The 27,669-nt window shown below is 39.6% G+C and overlaps 1 pseudogene; it reads right to left on the bottom strand.

Moving 5' to 3' along the window:
* Window positions 1-823: 823 nt before the first annotated feature.
* LOC122696507 lies at window positions 824-27,669 on the bottom strand (annotated as a pseudogene).

Raw genomic sequence — 27,669 nt, 5'->3', positions numbered from 1 at the left:
ACAAACATTCCACTGGGAAATGAGTTAAACTGGATGAAGGCAAATGGCTTGCCATGGTTTTAGGTAAGAAGTGATGCTGAGGCTAGATGCACAGTAATAACCAAGAAGTTTTAGAGGTCCTACAAATGAAACAAAATTGTGAATTTTTAAACACAATTCCAATTATTGAACAGTTCCTGTAGCAAGATAAGGCTACCAGACACAATATTCTGCCCCAAAGTAAAGATAAAATACTCTGAATATCTGCAAAGTAATATAGATATTATAAATAGACTTCTTATTGTTCTTGTGTCTATCAGTTCAGTTCAGTCGCTCAGTCTTGTCCTACTCTTCCTAACCCAGGAATCAAACCCATGTCTCCAGTCTCTCCTGCATTGCAGGCAGATTCTTTACCACTGAGCCATCAGGTATCCATCCTTGTATGGATTCTGTCATACTTTTAAAAATGCATGCTTGTTACAATAAGCTGTATAGAGTTCAGATTTTTTTTTTTTTGCATGGAAAATTATTGCACTGATTAGTTGCTCTTTTGGAGAAGGAAATGGTACCCCACAACAGTATTCTTGCCTGGCAGGCTATAGTCTATGAGGTCGCAAAGAGTCAAATACAATTTAGCATCCAAATAGCAGCAGTTGCTCATTAAATCGATAAGATTAAAAAGCAACTTTGAAACAACTGGTTGAAAGTAAAAGTGAAATTCAGATTGGTTATATAATTTAATTATTTTGAAATTAGCCTCTTAATATGGAAAATAAACTTATATTACTGCTGAAAAGAGAATTTATTGATCTATAGATACTAGCATGTTAAAGAAATGCTATACTCATGAAGGGTCGTAAAAAACAGTCTTCAGTGCACTGAGCAAGTCTGTACTTGACATTGTGTTCAAGTATAATAGCTGTTCCCTTGGCCTCCATGTGAGCAGTATTATAAGGTTGGTCAACAAACATAGGGAGCCCCACCATGGGAATCACATGGTAAATGGCTTCAGAGATGCCATTGCCACCAACATGAGTGATAAAAGCTTTGGTTTTCGGGTGACCTAAGAAAGATTTCAATGAGAACAATAAATTCTGAGTCCCATGGTTAGAAATAGAAATGGACAGTACAAGTCAATAAAGAAGGCAATGCTTTCCGCTGAGGCTTGCTATGCTCATGGGATCATGCAAACATTTGTGAATTTCCAAAAGATGTCTGTCTGAGGAAATGAGAGAAAGTTACACATTAGAGGGGATGTTAGTGCAGAGTTGTTTTGTCCAGAGGAAAAGTGTGGACTGATTCTTGATTCAAAGAACACCATGCTCAAAATGATGGCGGTGAAGAAACATTGTTTCTTAGGAATAGAGGGACTGATTCATTCTGATAACTGGAGAATCTCAGGGGGTGTTTGGCAATAGAGGAAAATGATGGATGTGCTGATTACAAAGTCATCTTCTATTAGATGCACTTTGTTTTGTAAGCAATGTGAGTTACTGAAAGTTCACAGAAAATTATGGATGTTTACTATAAAGAGAGCTGAGCACCGAAGAACTGATGCTTTTGAATTATGGTGTTGGAGAAGACTCTTGAGAGTCCGTTGGACTGCAAGGAGATCCAACCAGTCCCTCCTAAAGGAAATCAGTCCTGAATATTCATTGGAAGGACTGATGCTGAAGTGGAAACTCCAATACTTTGGCCACCTGATGCGAAGAGCTAACTCATTTGAAAAGACCCTGATGCTGGGAAAGATTGAAGACAGAAGGAGAAGAGGACGACAAAGGATGAAATGGTTGAATGGCATCACCAACTCAGTGCACATGAGTTTGAGTAAACTCCAGCAGTTGGTGATGGACAGGGAGGCCTGGATGCTGCAGTCCATGGGGTCGCAAAGAGTCAGACATGACTGAGTGACTGGACTGAAATGAACTTCCTATATCATCTTAGATAAAAGCACTACAATAGTAGTGAGCTGAGATAGAAGAGTAGGGAGACAAGACCAGTCAAGAAACTATCGAAAATTTATAGATGAAAGATAATTATCATCTAGTGTTGATGTATTACCTTCTGTTCCTCTATTGTTCCTGAGATTTAATTAGAACTTAGTATTTTTTTACCACCTTCTTACCAAGAAGATCATTCTGTGGGATCCACTTAAAAAGTTGAGTGTTGTTTCCCAATGTTTCTGGTTTATTCCCACTGAATCTCCCCACAACCTATTAAGACTAAGAAAAGACTCAACTCCACAAATAAGATCACAGTCTCAGGGCATTTTAGAAGTTAAAATCCTGTAAGAAGTCATCTTGCCCCACTTCTTTCAATGAACAGATGTGGGCATTTCTGCTCAGGAATGTTAAATAATGTTAAATAATAGTTCAAAAAAATCAAAGCAGCAAAAATCTGGGACCCTGTTGATTACTTATCATTTTGTTTACTACAACATGCTGCAACTAGTTTTAAAGACTTGAGGGAAATTAGCTTGTAAATAATCTAATTTGATAGTTAAAAGCATTCAATCAACCAGAACAGTAGTGTACACAAAAAGCTGACTGAAATTTCTGCAACTTCATTTCATGTGACTATCTTATATAACAAACCTGTGGTTTGAATCTAGAAAATACTTTGCTTGCTCAGCATTTTTTGAGAGAAATAGGTGAAGATTTGCTTATGTTTACTTTCTCCATGAAGCATTTTGATGGAAATGTGTATCTTTCTATTTTATACTGTGTGCAATATTATACTTTCTTCTATGTGGTATAATGAGATAAAATTTCTTCAACTAGCAGAAAGAATATAAATTATTTTACACTGCATATTGGAAAACCACTTCCTATAATCTTTGAAGTGCAAAATTTCTAAGACATTATTTCATTTTTTTCCTCTAAAGGTATTAATAGTGGAAATATCCATGCACATATTTTGTACAAAGCTAGGCATTGCAGAATAATAAAAGCAATAATTTTTTTAAAAGAGAGTGCCACATTAATTTTCATTGATCATATAAACTGAAATCAGCAATTTAGAAGTTTGTGCTGTTAAGAGATCTAATTGCATTTTTTTTACAACAGAAAATACTAATTTAGAATGTATCAGCAATGCTATGTCTACCCCAAAGAAATCACTGATGCTGAAATTCTCATTTCTCAATGGAATGAAATACCCCCAAATCCTAGATTAGTGGAGTAATGTTTTTTATGTTTAAGGCACATAGCTATATATTACTTGTCAAAGCTGTCAACCTAAATCCAGGTTCTCAAAGATGAAAATAGTTTTTTAATTTTTTTTTAATTTTTTTTTTATTAGTTGGAGGCTAATTACTTCACAACATTTCAGTGGGTTTTGTCATACATTGATATGAATCAGCCATAGAGTTACACGTATTCCCCATCCCGATCCCCCCTCCCACCTCCCTCTTCACCCGATTCCTCTGGGTCGGGTGTTGTAAGGGTTGTTTGGGGTAGTTTAGGGCAAGTAGTTCACAGCTAGTGAATGAGTACTGATGGATTTATACTGCCATATAAATAATGATAGAACTTTAGCAGGAAGCGCTTCTCTAATTTTTTCTCCGCTAACAGTGACCCTTCCATGCTTCCAAGTTTTTGCCTCTTCTCTTCCTCCCCACCTCTGAGAAAGTAGTTGTTAATCCAGTCAGTCAGAATAGGAGGTTGATTAGGTCAAGCTGTTAATGGGCAGGACCCAGAGACCTTGAAGTTGGAGCCCATGTCCCTTCCTATCATCTTTTTCTGCTTTAACAGGAAAAAAACCTGGATTCCAGGCTTCTCTCTTGATCTTTTCCTCAACGACTGGTTTTAAGACACATGCTGCTTTCATTTTGGGAAAAGAGGGAGCAGGAGTAGGAGGAAGGATTTGAATTTTTATGTTTCAAAATTCTTTTGAATATTGAATATCGAGTGCAGCTACCAATTGAACTGTAACAGGACACCTCTCAGCTGCTCAGAACTTCTGCAGTCCCTCCAGGAAGTTCTCTGCGAAAAATTCTGATTTGGGGTAAGACTTGGATGTTGTTGTGTTCTAACTATTAACTTAATACCACTCAGTCAGTCAGTCAGTTCAGTCGCTCAGTCATGTATGACTCTCTGCGACCCCATGAATCGCAGCACACCAGGCCTCCCTGTCCATCACAAACTCCCGGAGTCTACTCAAACTCATGCCCATCGAGTCGGTGATGCCATCCAGCCATCTCATCCTCTGTCACCCCCAACCCCTCCCAGCATCAGGGTCTTTTCCAATGAGTCAACTCTTCGCATGAGGTGGCCAAAGTATTGGAGTTTCAGCTTCAGCATCAGTCCTTTCAATGAACACCCAGGACTGATACCACTAGAATGTCACAAATAATCTCTAAGATAGAAATATCTCTCAGAACAAAGTAAAACTGAAGTTGGAACATTTAAGCACATATGTCCACCTTGTACCATTTTAAAATTCAAAGAAAGAACCAGATATACCAATTCATTTTGATATAACCATGTTATGATATTCTGTTTCTGTCTCCTTTGCAAAAACCATTCTAATAGATCCACTCCAGACTTTAAAGAGATTCATTCAAGTAGCTGTTCAGTACAAAGGTAATTGGAATCTGGGCAAGGGTTGATGCAATCATATTAGCCTTTTCTTCTGGAAGGTTTTCAACCTTTGACCCCAAACTCAGTACTACAAAGCCATCTTCTCCAGAGCTTTGGACAAACTCTTTGATTTCCTGAAAAGAAATAATTCGTTGTATTATGAAGGGGAATCAGCAGAGAGAGAGTTTTTGTTTCATTCATTCTTTCTTTAGTTTGTTTGAAGAACATGAACACATACATTTCTAAAGAGAGAGAATTGTTAGAATAGCATCATCTTCTAATATGCTAAACTATTAAAACACTTTAGAAAGAGATGTGTGATATGTAATTCATTTTCTTTAACCAATGTATTACCATTGACTACTAATAAGTATGGTGATTTATTTATCACTTACCAACAAGGGATGTCACTAAAGTGAAAGTCTCCAGGGAAGAACATTTCACATTGTGACAACACAGGTTTGATTTCTTAAGTGAGTTTTGAAAATAATGTAATTTTTATTCCATGTCTTAAACAATAGCAGGACCAGGATTTTTTTTTTTTTTTTTTCTCATTCTCTGTTAAATATTGCTAAGATCCAGAAACAATGGATTAGTAACCTCCCAGGATGACAGGATTATACAAGCACACAAGTAAAATAGTATGCTTATTAAAACATATGGTTTGTTCACCAGGACAAGATTCAAGACCTCACTGTGCCCAGAAATCCAAAGTTATGTCTTCAACTTTGCTAAATTCCAACCTGTTCCTTACATTACAAAGTCCTCATTAATATCACCAACCAGAACTCAACACCTTAGATTACCTTTCTCTGATTTCCTTTTACTGAAAAATGATGAAACTCTGTCAAAGTGCTGTTCCTGTTTCCTATAATAAGTTAAATAATCCTAGCCTAGCAAGATCAAGGTTTTTTTTGTTTGTTTTTTGCTTTTTTTTTTTCTTTTTCTTCTTGGTTTGTTTTGGAGAAGTTGACAAAAGTTAGGTATTTTAAAGGACCTGAACTCCTAGCCAAAGTCTTTGACTGTGTGGATCACAATAAACTGTGGATAATTCTGAAAGAGATGGGAATACCAAACCACCTGACCTGCCTCTTGAGAAACCTATATGCAGGTCAGGAAGCAACAGTTAGAATTGGACATGGAACAACAGACTGGTTCCAAATAGGAAAAGGAGTACATGAAGGCTGTATACTGTCACCCTGCTTATTTAACTTATATGCAGAGTACATCATGAGAAATGCTGTGCTGGAAGAAGCATAAGCTGGAATCAAGATTGCCGGGAGAAATGTCAGTAACCTCAGATATGCAGATGACACCACCCTTATGGCAGAAAGTGAAGAGGAACTAAAAAGCCTCTTGATGAAAGTGAAAGAGGAGAGTGAAAAAGTTGGCTTAAAGCTCACTATTCAGAAAACTAAGATCATGGCATCTGGTCCCATCATTTCATGGGAAATAGATGGGGAAACAGTGGAAACAATGTGAGACTTTATTTCTTTGGACTCCAAAATCACTGCAGATGATGATTGCAGCCATAAAATTAAAATACTCTTACTCCTTGGAAGGAACGTTTTGACCAAACTAGAGAGCATATTAAAAAGCAGAGACATTACTTTGCCAACAAAGGTCCATCTAGTCAACGCTATGGTTTTCCCAGTGGTCATGTATGGATGTGAGAGTTGGACTGTGATGAAAGCTGAGCACCGAAAAATTGATGCTTTTGAATTGTGGTGTTGGAGAAGACTCTTGAGAGTCCCTTGGACTGAAAAGAGATCCAACCAGTCCATCTGAGGGGAGATAAGTCCTGGATGTTCATTGGAAGGACTAATGCTGAAGCTGAAACTCCAATACTTTGGCCACCTGATGCAAAGAGTTAACTCATTGGAAAAGACCCTGATGCTAGGAGGGATTGGGGGCAGGAGGAGAAGGGGATGACAGAGGATGAGATGTCTGGATGGCATCACTGACTCGATGTACATGTGTTTGGTAAGCTCCAGGAGTCTGTGATGGACAGGGAGGCCTGGCGTGCTGCAATTCACGGGGTAGCAAAGAGTCGGACACGACTGAGCCACTGAACTGAACTGAACTGAAATGAACTCCTAACAGAATTCCTCAAATAAAATGAAAAAGAGTTTGTATCTCAGCTTCATGAATTTGTATGCCATTCTGTTTCCAATGTATTCATTACTGAATTGATCTACTTTTCTTCTTAGCAGTTTGAAGGACATGTCTTCTGATACACAGGCTTTCCTGATTATAAGGCTACCTATGTAATATAAGGGTAATGGGGCTTCCCTGGTGGCTCAGATAGTTAAGAATCCACCTTCAAGGCAGGAGACTCAGGTTCAGTTCCTCGGTAGGGAAGATCCCCTGGTAAAGGGAATGGCAAGCCACTCCCATATTCTTACCTGAAGAATTCCATGGACAGAGGGGCCTGGTAGGCTCTAGTCCATGGGATGGCAAAGAGTTGTACACAACTGAGTGACTAATACTTTCACTTTTCCCTTTTTCATGATAATATGAACAGATTAAAGGTTATGTATAATTGCCTTGATAAAAGAAGAAAAGTATTCTTGTTAAATCATCTCTATATTATTAAATAAAAACTCTCAATTTATTAACCATGATTTATTATTTATTTATTGGTGTTTCAAATTTCCAATACCCACAGTTCCCTAAATTTAAGCCTCAGCTAAGACTCTGATCTATTAAACTTCTCATGATATTATAGTAATTGTCTGAAACAGACAAAGACTGTTGAAAGTATTTTTTTCTTGTCTTAAAAGTTTATTTCTGTTTTCTTCCTAGCTCATGCTCTGATAACACTGGGTATGCCACATTTATTTCATCTCTGTTAAGGAAATCACTTTTTAAAACTTTCCAAATCTTATTTCTCCCTATTTTTATTCAAAACCTAATGAAATTGTAATATCATATATTATCATTATTTTTATATGGGATGTTTAAATGTTGAGTGTAAATTTGATTTTATTTCTGATCTTGGCCCAGCTATTTTAAGGATACTGATGCTATGATATACAGTGAATGTGACAGATTTTGCCTGTAAGCTATTTATTTTTAGTGGATTTTATGCTATGAGAGTGTGACTTATTGGGTAAAACACCTGATCAAGCTATCTAAGATGTAATTATGGTTTATGACATTAAGTTACAGAAAACTTTCATTTACATTTTTAAATGTGTAGCCTATTGTGCAGGTTTTGAACTGTGGTGTTGGAGAAGACTCTTGAGAGTCCCTCGGATAACAAGGAGATCAAACCAGTCAATCCTACAGGAAATCAGCCCTGAATGTTCATTAGAAGAACTGATACTGAAGCTGAAAGTCCGCTACTTTGGCCACCTAATGCAAAGAACTGATTCATTAGAAAAGACATGATGCTGGGAAAGATTGAAGGCAATAAGAGAAGGGGATGACAGAGGACATGATGGTCGGATGGCATCACCATCTCAATGGACAAAACTTTGAGCAAGCTCCAGGAAATGGTAAAGGACAGAGAAGGATGGCATGTGGCAGTCCATGGGGTGGCAAAGAGTCAGATATGACTGAGCTACTGAAAAACTCCAGCAGATCTCCTGACTCAGGAATTGAGCCCACATCTCCTGTAGCTCCAGCATTGGCATATGGTTACATTATCACTGGACCATAAAGAAGCCTGAACATCAAAGATTTGATACTTTCTTGAAACAGCATTCATAAAACTAAGATCATGCATCTGGTCCCATCACTTCATGGCAAATAGAGAGGGAAACAATGGAAACAATGAGAGACTTTATTCCTTGGGCTACAAAATCACTGCAGATGGAGACTGCAGTCACAATATTAAAAGATGCTTGCTCCTTAGAAGAAAAGCTATGACCAACCTAGACAGCATATTAAAAAGCAGAGACATTGCTGACAAAGGTCCATCTAGTCAAAGCTATGGTTTTTCCAGTAGTCATGCATGAAAGTGAGAAATGGACTATAAAGAATGCAGAGCACAGATGAATTGATACTTTTGAACTGTGGTGTTGGAGAAGACTCTTGAGAGTCCCTTGGACTGCAAGGAGATCCAACCAGTCCATCTTAAAGGAAATCAGTCCTGAATATTCATTGGAAGGACTGATGCTGAAGCTGAAACTCTGATACTTTGGCCACTTGGTGTGAAGAACTGACTCCTTGGAAAAGATTCTCATGCTGGGCAAGATTGAAGGCAGTGGGGAAGTGGACGACAGAGGACGAGATGTTTGGATGGCATCACCAACTCAATGAACGTGAGTTTGAGCAAGCTCTGGGAGATGGTGAAGGGCAGGGAAGCCTGGCGTGTTGCAGTTCATGGGGTCGAAAAGAGTCAGACATGACTGAGCAATTGAGCAACAACATTGAGCAGGTTACTACTAAACCAGTCACTTCCTCCTTGGTATTTACCTTACTATATTGTTTCCAAGCCTGGTTAGTGAGATCAGGCAGCTTGAAAACTGAAAGTTGAAAGTTAGTCTTTCAGTCACATCTGACTCTTTTCAACCCCATGAACTGTAGCCTACCTGGCTCCTCTGTCCATGGAGCTCTCCAGGCAAGAATACTGGAGTGGCTTGCCATTTCCTTCTCCAGGGCATCATTCCTACCCAGGAGTAGAATCTGGGTCTCCTGCATTGCAGGCAGATTCTTTACCAACTGTGGTACTAAAAAAATCAGGCAGTTTACATGATTGGAATAGAACTATATCTAATGAAATTAGGCATTGTATCATGAGTGGCTAAGTAATTTCACTAGATTCCAGCTCTTTGCACGCCTATGGACTATAGCCTGCCAGGTTTCTCTGTCCATGGGATTCTCCAGGCAAGACTACTGGAATTGTTTGCCATGCCCTCCTCCCGGGGATCTTCCCGATCCAGGGATCCAACCTGCAATTCTTACATCTCCTGCATTAGCAGGCCAGTACTTTACCACTAGCACCTGAGAGAGGCTTATTTTCATGAATTGTATTATCAAGATGCAATGATTTATGGTCTGTTTTGTGTTGTGAAGTTCTTTTACCTCAGATAAGATCAGAAAAAATACTGAAGTGCATTCACAAAGTTTTTGGAAAAAAATATGAGTTTGACAGTACACACACATACACCCCCCCACCCACCCCCCACCCCCACACAACACCCCAGAAGGAATCCCTCCAGTCTAGATACTGGTGACACTGCTTAAAACTTCAAATACTATTTTAATATTTTCTTCTGTTTTTGATTTCAGAGACAAATTCTTTTGGCCAAAATTTCACTAAAAAAAGAAAGTCATAGTAGCCAATATTTATGAAGCACTATGTTTTGACAGTGTGTAAGGACTTCATGTACATGTGATCTAAGTCATTTTAATTGTGTCCACTCTTTGCGACCCTATGGACTGTAATCCACCAGGTTCCTCTGTTCATGGGATTCTCCAGGCAAAAATACTAGAGTGGGTTCCCACGCCCTTCTCCAGGGGATCTTCATGACCCAGGGATTAAACCTGAGGTTCTTTACCACTAGTGCCACCTGGGAAGCCCAAGGGCATTATGTATCTGGTGGATTATTTTTATTCTCAGTAGTTATGGTCTATAAAGTAGACCATACTTTTCTTCCTTTATTCTCATGCATCCATATTTTATAAGAAAGGTACTATGGCAGAATTTACTTTTTGTATATTTCCTACCTATCATAGTACCATATATTAAAGCACCAGATTCCATCAGTTCAGTTCAGTTCAATCTCTCAGTTCCATAGTCTTTGAATACTCCCTTATATTTCCAATTTTAATATTGCATTATCAGAATTTGATTCTTTTAGATATTTCATTGCAATTTACTTTAATGAAATATGAGAGATCACTCCCACATCACCTCAATCTAAAGTATCTTTTGATTTGAACTTTATTATATGTAATTGTTTAACATTCATATTTTTTCTGGCTGACCAGTCTATAAGATCCCCAAGGACTACCATTGTGTCTCCCCCTTTCATCCCTCCTTCTTCAGTACAGAATATAGAATCTGGCATCTAAAAGACAAAGAATACACATTTGTTGAAAAAGTATTATTTCTCATGTGTTGGAAGACTTTATCATAGTGACTATATCCACATAATCTTGCACTTCTCTCATATTTTTTATGACTGCTATATAATCCAGAATATTTGGTAATAATGAAACATGAAACACACAGTAAGTGAAGGAATGGTGTGAAGAAATTTTATATCTTGCCTGTGTCATTTCCATAAGACAGTATTTGGACTGGGAATGGAAAACTCCCTTGAAAATAAAAATTTTACCTTATGCAGTAGTTTGGTGGGTTTGCAGTGAAGTCCTCCAACAAAATCAAAATTTGTAATGGTTGGGAAAATTCAAAATCCCAAGAGCTTATTATCAACCAAAAATCAGTTTTTCTCATTAATTTACAGATTGTAGTGAGTCTTCCTATAATGGAAGATAAGAAAAGGGATATATGGAAATTTGTGAATATATATCCATTTTTCTTAGATTATACAACAATAAAGCTTCTGTTCTGTGCAGGCCAAGATGAACAAATAATGCCAGTGTTTTACAATTTAAACAAACATATATAGAGAAAAAAGAGAGTGAAAAACACATGTAAATGAGAAAGCTACACAGCTCATAATAACCTCTTCCTTGGCACCTTTGAACCTGAGAGAGTCAATTCCTAGGCAGGTTGATAAGAAGTCTAGGAGTCCCCATGGAGAGAGGGGTTTGGAATTCTCAAGGAGGAAGAAAGGACAAACTTTTTTCCCCTCTACATTCCTTAGGATTATATAACAATAATGTATGCTGCTTGAGGACAGTCTCTGGAAATTCTGGCTAATTCTGTTATCTCAAAATGTAACTCATGGGAATAGGTCTGGTGAGGTCTTTACAACCTCTAGACATTCTTTTGATTCACTGTAATAACTAATTTGAGAGTATATAATTCCAGTGAAAAGGCTACCAAGGGGGTACTCTTTCTACCCCCTTCTGATGTCCATGTCAGAAGCTTTCTCTATCTCCTTTATACTTTAATAAAAACTTTATTACACAAAAGCTCTGAGTGATCCAGCCTAGTCTTTGGCCCCGGATTGAATTCTTCTCCTCCGGAGGCCAAGAACCCTGGCCTCTTTGTGTGATTCAGCAAAAACCTTTCATCTTGGGGGCTTGTCTGGATCCTTCAGGACAAGGTAAGGATGCTTGGGGCTCTAGTTCTTTGTTCTCCTAGCAAACACGTTTTCCGCTGTACTTGACTAACTCTACGGTGTGCTTGTATGAATGAATGTAATGCCCTGCAAGAAGCAAGTGAGGAGCCCTGCTCTGCGGTTCCGTGGCGACCTCATAAGGCTTATGGCAGAAACCTGTCAGGGGTTTATACCGACGTGTCAATGCCAAGAGGCACCCAACGTCTCCTTCAGGAACCGACCAGAAATGGGCAAAGCGTGTGGACTGAACTCTCCTTTCTCGGTCAAACTTTTCTGTTTCTTTGACCATTTCATAACTCTTTGGGAATTAGAAGTACAGCCTAATCTATTGGATCATAGACTTTCAAGGGACTTGTAATCTATGTTGCTACTGTGTACTGTGGCCTAGGTCCCAAACTTGGATTGGTAGTCGGGAAGCGCCTAGCCTCGCGAGGCATGGAAGCTAGATGGAGCTCTAGCTCCAAGAGCATCTCTGAGGTTAAAGGTTACTCAGATTGGAACTACAGGGGATTTTTTTCCTTTGGTAACTCTGGCTCTTAGTGGATAAGAGGAGGCTCATACTGGTGTGGTGACGCTTGGAAGAAACATCTCAGTTTCATGTTTGTATCGGTCTTACTGTGGTCAGGAATATATTCAGGGTCGTGCACAGGCACTCAGGTGACGAATGTTCCCCCCAGCGGTCTTGGCTTGGGAGGCATTCCGGAAGGTTACTCTGGTTGCACCCCAGGTGGCATCAGAGGCAAGCAAGGTTTTAATGGTGAAGAACTGGACATCAGTCAGGGATGCCATCAGGTCTACCCCTGGTGCATCCCTACCCCATCTCGGTGGTGGAACCGGGAGGGACGCGTGTGACGCCTGCGTCGGTAAGGGACAGACTAAGTCTGACCAGAAAGGAAAAGCTTTTGGTGTAAAGTCTGTCTACACCCCCATCTAGAGCAGGGAGGGACGCCTCCAGTAGAAAAATGGCATTGGTTGCTTTTTTTCTCTCTTACAGATGGGAGCTAACAATTCCAGCCTCACTCCTTTGAACTGTATCCTGAAAAACTGGGATAGATTTGACCCCCAGGGCTTAAAGAAGACACACCTGGTCTTCCTATGTGATAGTGCATGGCCGCGGTACCCACTGGAGGATGGCGAACTGTGGCCAGTTGGAGGGTCTCTTAAGTATAATACTGTTTTACAATTAGACTGGTTCTGTAGAGAACAAGGAAGATGGGATCAGAGTCATTTTGTCAGATGTATTCTTGAAGGACTCAGGCAGGTGCGTTCTAAGCCTTTAAACTATGGCAAACTGGCAGACATAGAACAGGAGGAGAAGGAAGCTCCTGGTAAATTCCTAGACAGACGGAGAGAAGCCCTTCACAGATACACTGAGATTGACCCTGAAAGTGAGGAGGGAAAAGTGATCTTAAAAGACAGATTTCTCACTCAGTCGGCTCCAGATATTCGCCCTAAGTTATCAAAACGGGCATATGGACCAAATCAGTCTTTAGGTAATCTGTTACAACTGGCTCAGACAGTTTATTATGGAAGGGAATATGAGGAAAAGAAAGAAAGGCAGAGAAAGACAAAGGAAAAGGCAGAAGCCTTCACAATGGCTATGAAAACCGTTCTTAAACAGCCTGAGAAAAATGCCCAGAGGGACCCAGGTGAAAAGGGATGGGCTTGCTATTACTGTGGAAAGGAGGGGCACCTCAAGCGGGATTGCCCTCAGGCATCTAAGCCGCCCCGGCTCCATGTCGGTCTGCAAAGGACCACATTAGAGGAGAGACTGCCCCCAGAGGTGTAGGTTTCAGGGGTCTGACTCTCAAGACAACCAGGACTGAAGGTGCCTGGGGGTCCCCACACAAGCTCCCGTCCTAATTACACCTGAGGAACCCCGGGTATTGATAATGGTGGGAGGCCAATCCGTCGATTTCCTTTTAGATATTGGGGCAACTTACTCTGTGCTAACTGAAGCCCCTGGCCCACTTTCTTCCCAATCCACTTCCGTAATGGGACTGTCTGGACGAGCCAAAATATATTATTTCAGTTATTCTTTATCTTGCAACTGAGATTCTGTGCTATTTTCACAGGAGTTCCTGATCGTGCCAGAATCACCCTCACCACTTTTGGGGAGGGATATACTGAGCAAGGTCCATGCCTCTGTTTTCATGAATATGGAGCCCTCCCTTTCTCTCCCGTTAGTTGAACAAAGTGTGAATCCTAGAGTATGGGCTGATGGAAAATCTGTGGGTCAAGCACAAAATGCTAGTCCTGAAGTTGTCAAGCTCAAAGACCCACACTTATTCCCACATAAGAAGCAGTATCCATGAAACCTGAGGTTAAGGAAGGGTTAAAATCCATCATTGAGAATTTAAAGGAGCAGAGACTGTTAGTTCCCTGTAACAGTCCAAGCAACACTCCTATTTTGGGTATAAAGAAATCAAATGGTAAATGGAGACTAGTTCAAGATTTACAAATAATAAATGAGGCTGTGGTTCCTTTACACCCTGTGGTGCCTAATCCTTATACTCTATTGTCTGAAATTCCTGAATGAGCCAAATATTTCTCAGTAATTGATTTGAAAGATGCCTTCTATTCAGTGCCTTTGGTGGAGGAAAGTCAGTTTCTATTTGCCTTTGAAGACCCCAAGCAGCCAGCTTCTCAGTTAACCTGGACAGTTTTGCCCCAGGGATTTCATGACAGTCCTCACTTATTTGGACAAAGTTTGTCATGAGATTAAAAAAACTTTAATAGCTCTGAAGCGGTAGTGTTACAATATGTAGATGATATTTTGCTCTGTGCTGAGACAGAGGAAACTTGTTCACGAGCCTCAGAAGATTTCTTAAACTTTCTGGCAGGCTGCGGTTACAAGGCATCAAGAGAGAAGGCTCAGCTTTGCCAACAATCTGTTAGATATCTGGGCCTAATCATATCAGAAGGGACTAGGGCCATAGGCTCTGAGAGAATTAAACCTATACTAAGCCATCCCCTACCTATGACTTTAAGACAATTGAGAGGATTTGGGGGAATCTCAGGCTACTGTCTGTATTTGGATTCCGGGTTATGGGGAACTTGCCAGGCCTTGATATAAACTTATAGCTGAAACTCAGCAGGCCCAAACCGACAAACTGATTTGGTCTCCAGATACTCAAAAGACTTTTAAGGTTCTTCAGACTGCTGTCCTGCAAGCTCCCACTTTGAGTTTGCCCACAGGGTCAGAATTTAACTTGTTTGTCACTGAAAGAAAGGGTATGTCCTTGGGAGTTTTAACACAACCCCAAGGGCCTCACCAGTAACCTATTGCTTATCTAAGCAGAGAATTAGATGCAATTGCACGTGGGTGGCCCCACTGCCTAAGAGTAATGGGGGCAGCTGCTTTATTAGCACCTGAAGCTTTAAAAATAATTAATGGACTAAACCTTACTGTACTGACTTCTCATGACGTGAGTGGAATCTTAAATTCTAGGGTTAATATTTGGATGACAGACAGTAGACTTCTTAAATATCAATCATTGTTTTTAGAAGGACCAGTAACTAAGCTTAAAGTTTGTGGAAATCTAAATCCTGCCACTTTCCTTCTTGAGAAGGAAAATGAAACACCTGATCACGATTGTTCCCAATTTCTAACTTTAAACTATGCAGCTCGGGAGGATCTAATGGATACTCCATTAGACAATCCTGCCATGGAAATATTTACAGATGGCAGTTCTTTTGTTCGGGATGGAAAGTGTAAAGCAGGTTACGCAGTGGTGACTGCTGAACAGGTTTTAGAAGCAAAATCTCTCCCCCAGGGAACCAGTGCCCAGTTAGCGGAGCTTGTGGCTCTGACCCGAGCTCTAGAGTTAAGCAAAGGGCAGCGGGTGAATATCTACACTGATTCTAAGTATGCTTATTTGACTTTACATGCTCATGCTGCAATATGGAAAGAAAGACAGTTTAAAACAACAACAGGAGAACCTATTAAGCATTTCAGAGAGATTGAGAGACTTTTGATTGCTATCTATTGTCCTAAAGAAGTAGCGGTTATGCATTGCAAAGGGCACAGCAGGGATGGGAGTAAAGTAGCCGCTGGTAACCTGTTAGCTGACTCTCAAGCCAAAAGAGCGGCACTTTACGAAACCCCCTCTCTACAGACCCCTTTGATCTGGACAGGTACTGTGGAACAGGAAAAGCTACAATACACTGAGGAAGAATTAGAAAGATATGAGAAAAGAGGAGCAAAGATTACTGATAAAGGATGGTTACAGTCCGAGGATGGGCGATTAATAATTCCTGAAAGTCCTCAGTGGAAAATTCTTAAGGGTTTACATCAGAGTTTTCATTTGGGTGTAGAAAGTACTTACCAGATGGCTTCTCGTTTGTTTGAAGGTAAAAATGTAATGAAAACTTTAAAGAACATTATCAAAAGGTGTGAGGTTTGTCAGAAAAATAATCCAAAGACTGAAAAGCTAGCAAAATCTGGATTACAACAATGTGGAAAGTATCCTGGAGGGGACTGGGAAATTGATTTCACTCATATGCCTAAAGCTAATAGGTATTCTTGCTTACAAGTTTGGGTGGATACTTTTACTGGATGGGAGGCTTTCCCCTGTCATAGTGAACAAGCTAAAGAGGTTATAAAGATTTTAATACATGAAATTATCCCCAGGTTTGGGCTGCCACGGAGCCTTCAGAGTGACAATGGCTCTGCCTTTAAAGCTGCTGTAACTCAGTGGGTATCTAAAGCTCTAGGGATAGAGTATCACTTACACTGTTCCTGGAGACCCCAATCCTCAGGAAAGGTTGAAAAAGCTAATGACATTATCAAAAGACATCTGCGCAAGTTAACTCAAGAGACGCAAGACAACTGAGTAAAGCCCTACCCATAGCTTTAATGAGGGCTCGAACGGCCCCTAAAAAGAAAGGACTGTCCCCCTTTGAATGTATTTATGGAAGGCCTTTCTTATGCACCAACATTGTTATAGACCCTGAAGCCTTGGAATTAAATAATTATGTAACTCAGCTCTCAGCTCTTCAACAGGCATTAACAGAACTCCGGGAGATGACTCCTGACCCAGCCTCTGAGTCAAGCAAGCCTCTATTTGAGCCAGGAACCGAGGTCCTCATAAAAACATTGGGGTCTGGGGGCCCATCCCTCGAGCCCCTCTGGGAAGGCCCTTACCAGGTTATTCTTTCTTCTCCCACAGCTGTCAAAGTACCAGGAATTGATTCGTGTCTACTTCACACTCGAGTTAAGAGGTGGCACCCTGACCAGAACTAAGTGATGTCATTTTATGTCTTTACTTTCTATGCTCTGACTTTGTACGTTTCAGATGGGTCTAATAATCTATGTGAGCCTACTTCTGCTGACTCCAGAGATCCTGAGTCTGCCATTTGATACTCAAGACAATGCCTTCCTGTCCTGGGCTCACTCCTACGCTGCATTCCACAATCGGTCTAACTGCTGGGTCTGTGGAGCACTCCCTTCTTCATCGGTGGAAGACTTCCCATGGTGGACATCTCCACTTCAAGGAAAGGACTTTCTCCAAGTCTGCAAATACCTTCAACAATCACATATAATGCCTCTTCTTAAACTGATGACATCTAACAACCCTAAAATGGACTGGTGCAACACTTTGTACTTTAACTATGGACATAACGTGACTTTTAATCTTGATTATACATTGTCTCGGTTTAATGACTATTTTGCTACACATAAGACAAATAGGTCTAGATCTGATAGTTCTTCGTCTGACGTTTATCAAATATGGGATGAGGTTATATGGTTAACTCCTGAAAAAGAACGTCTAATATCTACTGCCCCTATATGCTGGGAACAAACCGAGCCATCCCCAAAAGTTAGCGAACAACTTAATTACAGTGATTGGAAATACTTGGGATTTTTGCCTCAGGAAATATGCAATGTAATCATTCCTGTGTTTTCCAACCCCAATTCAGGTCCTCCCTTTGTCTGGCCAGGCACTGATTGGGACTGGATATCTCAGTCACGCTGGCTTGCTCCAAACGGGACTTACTGGATATGTGGCTCCTAACCATGGGCATGGCTTCCCCCTGGTTGGATAGGGAGATGCACCCTGGGTCTAGTCTTTACTCAAGGCTTTATATTTTCAGAGCTTCCAGAGAAGCCTGCTAATTTACCCCACCTTAAAACTCGGCGGGCAAGGTCTGAATTTTACTGGTATGATTATTTGGCTGCAGTGTTTGTTCCCTCTTTGGGAACTACAGATGTTATTCTATGAGTGGATGCTTTGACTAATTTTACTCAACAGGCATTACAAGATTGTCAAAAAGCTATTTCAGCTCTTAATGCTGAATAAGCACAAATTAGAAAGGTGGTTTTACAAAACATATTAGTTTTAGATACTCTGGCAGTTGCACAAGGAGGAACTTGTGCCATTATTCATGCCCAATGTTGTACTTATATACCTGGTATGAGCACTAATGTTACTCATTTTACTAAACACATGACCAAGATGGTTGGGGCTATGGATACTCCTGAAGCCTCAATTGCCTCACTTTGAGAGACGTTAACTAGTTCCCCATGGTGGAAGACTATCTTAATTACAATAATTCTGATTGTTCTATTTTTGCTGTTTGCTCCCTGCATCTGTAACTGTGTAATTGGATTTGTTTCTAGTTGCATGAAGGCTTTCAAGTTACAAATGGTTGTCCAAGCTCCTATGAGTGCCACAGCCTCCTCCAACTATTATTACATGGGGCCCCTGGATCAGAGACACTCAATATGAGGATTAGGAGAATATGTTGCCTTAACAATTTAGGGACCACACCCCTAAAGAGCAGGAAGTAGTTATGGAACAAAAACGATGCCTCTTTCCCTTGGCAACATAATTCTCCTAAAAGAAAAGGGGGGAATGAGAGAGTCAATTCCTAGGCAGGTTGATAAGAAGTCTAGGGGTCCCCATGGAGAGAGGGGTTTGGAATTCTTAAGGAGGAAGAAAGGACACTTTTTTCCTCTCTATCTTCCTTAGGATTATATAACAATAATGTATCCTGCTTGAGGACAGTCTTTGGAAAAAACCTTCTGGCTAATTCTGTTATCTCAAAATGTAAATCGTGGGAATAGGTCTGGTGAGGTCTTTACAACCTCTAGACATTCTTTTGATTCACTGTAATAACTAATTTGAGAGTATATAATTCCAGTGCTAAGGCTAGCAAGGGGGTACTTTTTCTTCCCCCGTATGATATCCATGTCAGAAGCTTTCTCTATCTCCTTTATACTTTAATAAAACTTGATTACACAAAAGCTCTGAGTGATCCAGCCTAGTCTTTGGCCCTGGATTGAATTCTTCTCCTCTGGAGGCCAAGAACCCGGCATCTTTACGTGATTCAGCAACAACCTTTCAGACCTTTCTAGGTTCATGTACTATTAAAGATTAACTCTTGTATCAACATTACAGGTTCACTAATAGAGTTTAATTCTAAGTCAATTTTACTCTGTAATTACTTATGTATGTGACAAATATTGCATTCTAAATGATCTTCTTGTTTTCCACTGTATAGTATTAGATTTGTATCACTTTCATGATATTTGTACACTTTTAATAACGTTCTGACATTTTAAACATTTTTTTAACTAACTGAGGATCCCATCTTCCAGGGAGAACCCAGTATTTTGTGATTGTTATGCACCCATTGGCAGGGCAAGCTCCTGGTGCTAATAGGTTAGAGGGAGGATTCTAAAATGGTGCTTGCCAGGGTTGGTGTCAGAATGGTGGAATGAGATCCTAAAAATGGCTACCACAAGAGTCACATTCCCAGGCATAGTCCCAGATACACAATACCTCTCCAGGAGATGCTCCAAGATCAGCAAGTAGTTCTTACCCAGGTGTCTTTCAAACTACTGACTCTTTCCTGGAACTCAGACTAAGTGATATTTTTATGTACACCCTTTGAGAACAGAGTCTCTGTTTACAGTCTCCTGTTTTCTCAAAAGTAAGCCCCCCTGGTTTTCAAAGCCAGACATTCTGGTGGTATATCTTACCAAAATACAGAGCTTGATGTGGGGGATGAAACCCCTGTCTCCTGGCGGAGGACCTCTATGGTTGTGACATTCCTCCTGTTTGTAGGTGGCCAACTTCAGGTTATGGGTCCCAGTTAGACTGTATCTCTGCTCCTCCTACTTGTCTTGTGTGGCTCCTTCTTTATATCTGTAGTTCTGGAAAATCTTTTCCGCTAGTCTTCAGGTTGTTCTCAAAGATAATTGCTTTGTGAGTAGTCGTATTTTGGTGTGTCCATGGGAGGAGATAAGTCCAGGGTCTTTCTACTTCACCAACTTGATCTCACTCACATATATATTGTTTTCTAAAGATTATTAATGACTTTTCACATTAAATATGGACCAAGAGCATGAAGAATTTGCACTTCTCACACTTGTTTCAGTCTGGTCTTCAGGTCACCTAGCCAGCCACCAGAGGATACTGGTTACTCACGAGGACTTTTCAGAGCATAGACAAATGTAAGAAGAGACACTCCAGTGGTTTAAGAAGCCTCTCTAATGATGCAGATCTCTCCAGGAATCAATAGCCTTCTCTCCTATAGCTAAAGTCTCAACTTTTTCTGTATGTTTTGAAGAATAAATTTATTGTGGGACTAAATTCTTAAACCTTCTGTGATCAGGAAAGTGCATGATGATTGAGATGCACTAAATGAAATGATGGCTTTCACTTCCATCTTTGTGTTATTTATTTTTCCTGCCCTAAAAAATTTGAAACATTCTGACTGTATTGATTACTACAGTCTAATGGCAATGCAAGGCTGCTTGATAACTGCCTAAAAAGGAAAAAAGGATGGGCAGCTAAGGAACTATCTTATGATTCAGTCTGTCAAGTGTGTTCCTGTGTCTAAATTTGTGTCTTTGGTCTCCAGAAAATTTGTAAATATTGGAAAAACTAAAAAGAAATATTAAAAAGCATGTCAGAATGAACAATAAGGGAGATTCATCTTCTAAAGACTGGTAAAAATCTTCCTTTTTAGTATTTATAATTTGGTTAAAGGAGCTCCTTTGTTAATTTCTATTCTTAGAATAAATCAGCAGTGCTGTGATGGCTCCATGTTCAAAGAATGACATAAAAATTCTGGAAAGTCAGGCTAGAATGCCTGCCTTGGTTGCAAAAGTCTATTTGCACCAGTCACTTGCACCTCTGTCCCCTTACTTAACCTAAAATTTCTCTAAGCTTTTTTATGGCTTTGGATTATTAGCTTAGTCACATCCTCAGAGACCCACACATACTCTCCATTCACAGCCCAGCCTTCTACTTTGACTTTCTGCTATTTTTTGCCATGTTTTCCTTCACTTTGCTGTGCATGTGCTTATTATGTTACCTTACTTCAAAGCTGCTTTTCTATGACCTAAGATTCCTGATTAGCTTTTATCTTAGAAACTTTAATCTCTGAATTATTTATTTTAGAAACATTGATCTTTGGATTATTTGTTTAGTCTTTTAATTTAGATAGGTCTAATCATTAGTTTGCCAACAAAGGTCCATCTGGTCAAGGCTATGGTTTTTCCAGTGGTCATGTATGGATGTGAGAGTTGGACTGTGAAGAAAGCTGAGTGCCATAAAATTGATGCTTTTGAACTGTGGTGTTGGAGAAAATTCTTGAGAGTCCCTTGGACTGCAAGGAGGTCCAACCAGTCCATCCTAAAGGAGATCAGTCCTGAGTGTTTATTAGAAGGACTGATGCTGAAGCTGAAACCCCAATACTTTGGCCACCTGATGCAAAGAGTTGAGTCATTGGAAAAGACCCTGATGCTGGGAGGGGTTGGGGGCAGGAGGAGAAGGGGACGACAGAGGATGAGATGGCTGGATGGCATCACCGACTGGATGGACATGAGTTTGAGTAAACTCCGGGAGTTTGTGATGGACAGGGAAGCCTGGTGTGCTTCGATTCTTGTGGTCGCAAAAAGTCAGACACGACTGAGCGACTGAACTGATCTGAACTGAATTATTCTCCACTTCACTCACCAACCAGCTTTCTACACTGATTGTTTGGCATTTGATGCCCTTTTTCACTGGAGAAGGAAATGGCACCCCACTCCAGTACTCTTGCCTGGAAAACCCCATGGACGGAGGAGCCTGGTAGGCTGCAGTCCATGCAGTCGCTAAGAGTTGGACACGACTGAGCGACCTCACTTTCAAGCAATGGAGAAGGAAATGGCAACCCAGTCCAGTATTCTTGCCTGGAGCATCCCAGGGATGGGAGAGCTGGTGGGTTGCCATCTATGGGGTCGCACAGAGTCAGACACGACTGAAGCGACTTAGCAGCAGCAGCAGCAGACCTTTTTCACTTCACATGAACTCGCATGACCCTGCTATGGGACCTCGTGTAAGAGTTTAGTTTCCATGACCTGTGATTCTTGGTTAATTTTTAGCAGATTTGTTCCTAGACTTTGGTCTTGGTTCTATTCTTCAGGCCTCTACCTCCTATAACCTCATACAATATGTATGTAATCTTAATCTCGAATATTGCATATACAATATATAAATAATCTTAAATTAACCTTGTAAATCTTCTTAGCCATTGAGAGCAAAAAGAATTTCTGCCAAGGATGGTTTCCAAAATTTTTACAATAATTTCCAAACACAAAGATAATATATTTGAGTAAAAGGTATTGAGGGAACATATCTCTTGGCAAGGAAAAGTTTGGTTAGTTGAGTGATATGGAGAATGTCTGTTATAAAGACCACCACAATGAAGAGAAACTAACCTTCTCTATACTGTAGTGCACTTGATGCTTACCATGATATTTCTCTAAATCATAGATGGAGTTTTGAAATTAGAGTCTCATGGGGTTTTTTTTTTTTTTTTTTCTTTTTTTTCATATAATGCAATACGCGGAGTGGATACTGTGGGGCCAGACTGCTATGTTTTAATCACATCTCTGTCACTTCTTCCCCATGAAAACTTGAGTAGGTTACCTTACTTAAGTTTCTGTATGTATAATATGAGAATAGTACTACCTATGAATAAGATCTCTATGTTTCTATCCTATGAATTAATCAATATGATGGACTTAGATTTCCTGGAACAGAGTAAATGCTCAACAAATATTTACTAATTTCCTTCTGCTCCCCAATTTAGTAAACAACAGAAAAGAAGAGGAAGTTCAATAAATATTTGTTATTGAATGATGTACTCACAGAATCAAGATTAGAAATCATCCAGATATGCGTGGTATGTCTTGCTCTGGAAAGGCCGATTCATGTCAATATATGGCAAAAACCACTACAATATTGTAAGGTAATTAGCCTCCAATAAAGTAAATTTTTAAAAAATTAAAAAAAAGAAAAAGAAATCATCCAGATATGAAAAATCTATTGGACTCTCATATTTTTCTTATTTTTTCAAACTGCAGTTATTAGAATCAGAAAGCAGACATTGATAATTCAAATATTATCCCCTGATGCTTTTTTTATATTCTAATATTAATCTCTGATGTTTTAGGTTTACTGAGTCAGTTTAGTCACTCAATCCTAACTGACTCTTTGCAATCCTGTGGACTGTAACGTGCCAGGTCTTCCCTATCCATCACCAACTCCCATAGCTTGCTCAAACTCATGTCCAAGATTTGGTGATGCCATCCAGTCATCTCAACTTCAGTCATCCCCTTCTCCTCTTGCCTTCAATCTTTTCTAGTGTCAGGGTCTTTTCCAAAGAGTCAGTTCTTCATATTAGGTGGTCAAAGTATTAGAGTTTCAGCTTCAGCATCAGTTCTTCTAGTGAATATTCAGTACTGATTTTCTTTAGGATTGACTAGTTTGATCTCCTTGCTGTTCAAGGGACTCAAGAGTCTTCTCCAATGCCATAGTTCAAAAGCATCAATTCTTCTGCCCTCAACCCTCATTATGCTCCAACTCTCATATTCATACACGACTACTGGAAAAACCGTTGCTTTGACTACACTGACCTTTGTCAGCAAAGTAATGTCTTTGCTTTTTAGCATGTCTAGGCTTATTTTTATATGCTGTCTAGGTTTGTAATAGCTTGTCTTCCAAGGCGCATGTGTCTTTTAATTTCATGCAGCAGCCACCATCTGCAATGATTTTGGAGCCCAAGAAAATAAAGTCTGGAGAAGGAAATGGTAAAACACTTCAGTATCCTTGTCTTGAGAACCCCAGGAACAGTGTGAAAAGACAAAAAGTTAGGACACTGAAAGATGAACTCTCTAGGTTGGTAGGTGCCCAATGTGCTGATGGAGAAGAGTGGAATGGAGAAATATTTCCAGAAAGAATGAAGAGGCTGAGCCAAAGTGAAAACAGTGTCCAGTTGTGGATGTGACTGCTGATGGAAGTCAAGTCTGATGCTGTAAAGAACAATATTGCCTAGGGAACTGGAATGTTAGGTCCATGAATCAAGGTAATTTGCAAGTGACCAAACAGGAGATTTTTAAAAATTGCTTGGTTGAGTAAATTCTCAAAGTAATGACAATACAAAATGTTATGACAAATCTAGACAGCGTATTAAAAAGCAAAGACATTACTTTTCTGACAAAGGTCGATCTAGTCAAAGCTATGGTTTTTCCAGTAGTCATGTATGGATTTGAGAGTTGGACTCTAAAGAAAGCTGAGCACAGAGGAATTGATATTTTTAACTTGTGGTGTTGGAGAAGACTCTTGAGAGTCCCTTGGACTGCAAGGAGATCCAACCAGTCCATACTAAAGGAAATCAGTTCTAAATGTCCATTGAAAGGACTGATGTTGAAGCTGAAACTCCAATACTTTGGCCACCTGATGTGAATAACTGACTCACTTGAAAAGATCCTGATGCTGGGAAAGATTGAAGACAGGAGGAGAAGGGGACGACAGAGGATGAGATGGTTGGATGGCATCTCCAACTCAATGGACATGAGTTTGAGTAAACTCTGGGTGTGGGTGATGGACAGGGATGCCTGGCATGCTGCAGTCCATGGGGATACAAAGAGTTGGGCACGACTGAGTGACTGAACTGAACTGAAGTGAAATAGGAAATAGCAAGGGTGAACACTGACGTTTTAGGAATCAGTTCACTAAAATGGAGCAGAATGGGTGAATTTAATTCAGATGACCATTATATCTACTGTGGACAAGAATCCCTTTTAAGAAATGGAAAAGCCCTCATAATCAAGAAAAGAGTCTGAAATGCAGGACTTGGATGCAATCTCAAAAACGACAGAAGGATCTCTGTTCATTTCCAAAGCAAACCATTCAATATCACAGTAGTCAAAGTATATGGCCCAACCACTAATGCCAAAGAAGCTGCATTTGAATGGTTCTATGAAGACCTACAAGACCTTCTAGAACTAGCATCAAAAAATATGTATTTTTCATCATAGGGGGCTGGAATGCAAAAGTAGAAGTCAAGAGATACCTGGAGTAACAGGCAAATATGGCTTTGGAGTATATAAAATGAAGTAGGGCAAAGACTAATAGACTTTTGCCAAGAGAACACTCTAGTCATAACAAATACTCTCTTACAAAAACACAAGAAAAGATTCTACATTGGACATCACCAGATGGTCAATACCAAAATTCGATTGATTATATTTTTTGCAGCCATAATTGGAGAAGCTCTATGCTGTCAGCAAAGAAAAGATTGGTAGCTGACTGTGGCTCAGATCATGAACTCTGTATTGCCAAATTAAGACTTGAATTGGAGAAAGTAGGGAAAACCACTAGACCATTCAGGTGTGACCTAAATCAAATCCCTTGCAATTATACAGTGGTAGTGACAAATAGATTCAAGGGATTAGATCTGATAGACAAAGTGCATGAAGAACCATGGACTGAGGTTCATAACATTTACAGGAGGCAGTGATCAAAACCATTCTCCCAAAAAGGAATGCAAAATGGCAAAATGGTTGTCTGGGGTGGCCTCACAAATAGCTGAGAAAAGAATAGAAGCTAAAGGCAAAGGAGAAAAGGCAAGATATATCCCCTTGAATGCACAGTTCCAAAGAAAAGAAAGGAGAGATAAGAAAGCCTTCCTAAGTGATCAATCCCGAGAAATAGAGAAAGTATTAAAATAGGAAAGACTAGAGGTTTACTTAGTAAATGGCATTTAATCCATTGAGAAGGAAGGAGTAATACTAGATAACTCCCAGAGAAACTCATCCACAACTAAGCAATTTTTCTTCTTAATAGAGACACTAGATGATGGAGGTGTTAGAGAGATTAAAATAATAGAAGAATTGAATCTAGATGGAGAAGTCAGGAACTTTGATTCTGAAAGCTAAAAGGAACTTCAGTTATGGGTTCATAGAAATGTTTAATTTTAAAGACAGGTAAGCACAAAGTTTATACAAAATATCAGATTGCTTTGTACATAGATTTTTTTTTTTTTTTTTTTACTGACCCAGATTTAAAAAGATATTGCCTCATGACTAACCTTCACTTGATTTTTAAATATATTTAATGAAATTTCTTACCATAGCATATAAAAAATGGCTAATACTCTTTGTAACTCCTCCTATTTAGATGTGGAGGCTATTTCTTCACCCTTTGAATTTGGGCTTTCCTCCTGACCTGTTTTACTAATAGAAGGTGGCAGAAGTGATTATGCTTGACTTCCAAATCTAGTCTAAAACTTTCATGCAACCTATTCTAGAATTCTGCTACCATCTAAAAAGGTCCAAGGTTTTCTGTTGGAGAGGTCACCTGGAGGAGATAATCACAGTGTCCTGCTAATCTGCCAAACCCCAGCCATGGGAGTGACACTTTCTTGGACTGTTCCACTTCTGGCAAGCCTGGTAACTAACAGTAGCATAAAGATTAAACCCAGGAAAAACCCTGGGCAATGAAGAGACATTTTCCTAAGCCCAGCCCAAATTTCTGATTCATAGGGTCATGAGCAAACAGCATGGTTTCTCTTGTAAATCATGAGTTTTAGGATAGCTTATTTTACAGCAATAAATAACAGACATTATGATTTATGAAAAGCACAGTGCATATGTAGCTTTCAAAATAAATAAGCCTCAAGAATATTCACATATTGGATTATTATTGTCAAATAGAGGAACATCTCCAATGTCACAGAGTTCTAGACTACTTTGCACACTCTCCTGAATAGTTAATATCTTTTGACTAAGAAGTTGTTATATTTCCATTTGACACTAAACATAAGAAAACACAAATTATATGACTCTAACCCATGCAAAGAAAGTAAGATTTCTTTCCATCTACTGGAGGGAAAATGTAATAAACCAGACTTACCTAATACCTCACTGTAAAATTGATCCCACTTCTTCTTGTTAAAAGTCTCATGCAAAGTCAAAATATAGGTCATACACCATATTTGTCACTTTCTCCATAAATGTAATCTTGTCACTTAGTTCAAATATTATAATAGGTATGTAGGAAGGAGGTACTATAAGCCCTCCACAGAGTTTTTCATAGGTATTGCCTGTGGTAAGTTGAAGACTGTATACCAAAGGTAGGGTAGGCAGTTTAGCCAGCAGTGCAGCACAAGGAGAAATTGCATCTTTAAGAACAACATCAAATCTGGACTCTCTCAATTTTTTCATAAGTTTTTTTGTTTAAAACTGCATCCGCACAGAACTTTTCACAGGTATCAGAATATTTGTGATATGTTTTTTGCATCTTTGAATCATATGCCCATAATGTACTCTTTGGTAATTCATATGCCCATATCTTGATCTATTTCATAAAACACAAATCAGGCTCATTCTTAATGAAGGATGTAGGATAATCTTCAAATTTAAGGGCAGATGGTTTACTGGGATCCACCAGGATGGAAGTTGAAGATGCTAGCACAGTCACTTCACAATCCTTCTGAGCAAGTTCATCCAAAATTGTCTTGAAATTGATTCAATGACTTTATTCCATTGGACACACCAGCACCTCTTCACAGAAGTCACAGCTGAAATTAAAAGAAAGCACAAGAAGCAAAGCCCATCTCTTAGACAT

This window comes from Cervus elaphus, chromosome 6 (assembly GCF_910594005.1).
Source record: "Cervus elaphus chromosome 6, mCerEla1.1, whole genome shotgun sequence".
Taxonomy (NCBI): Eukaryota; Metazoa; Chordata; class Mammalia; order Artiodactyla; family Cervidae; genus Cervus; species Cervus elaphus.
The sequence above is the reverse complement of the archived record's forward strand: the minus strand, read 5'-3'. Positions and strand labels throughout refer to the sequence as shown.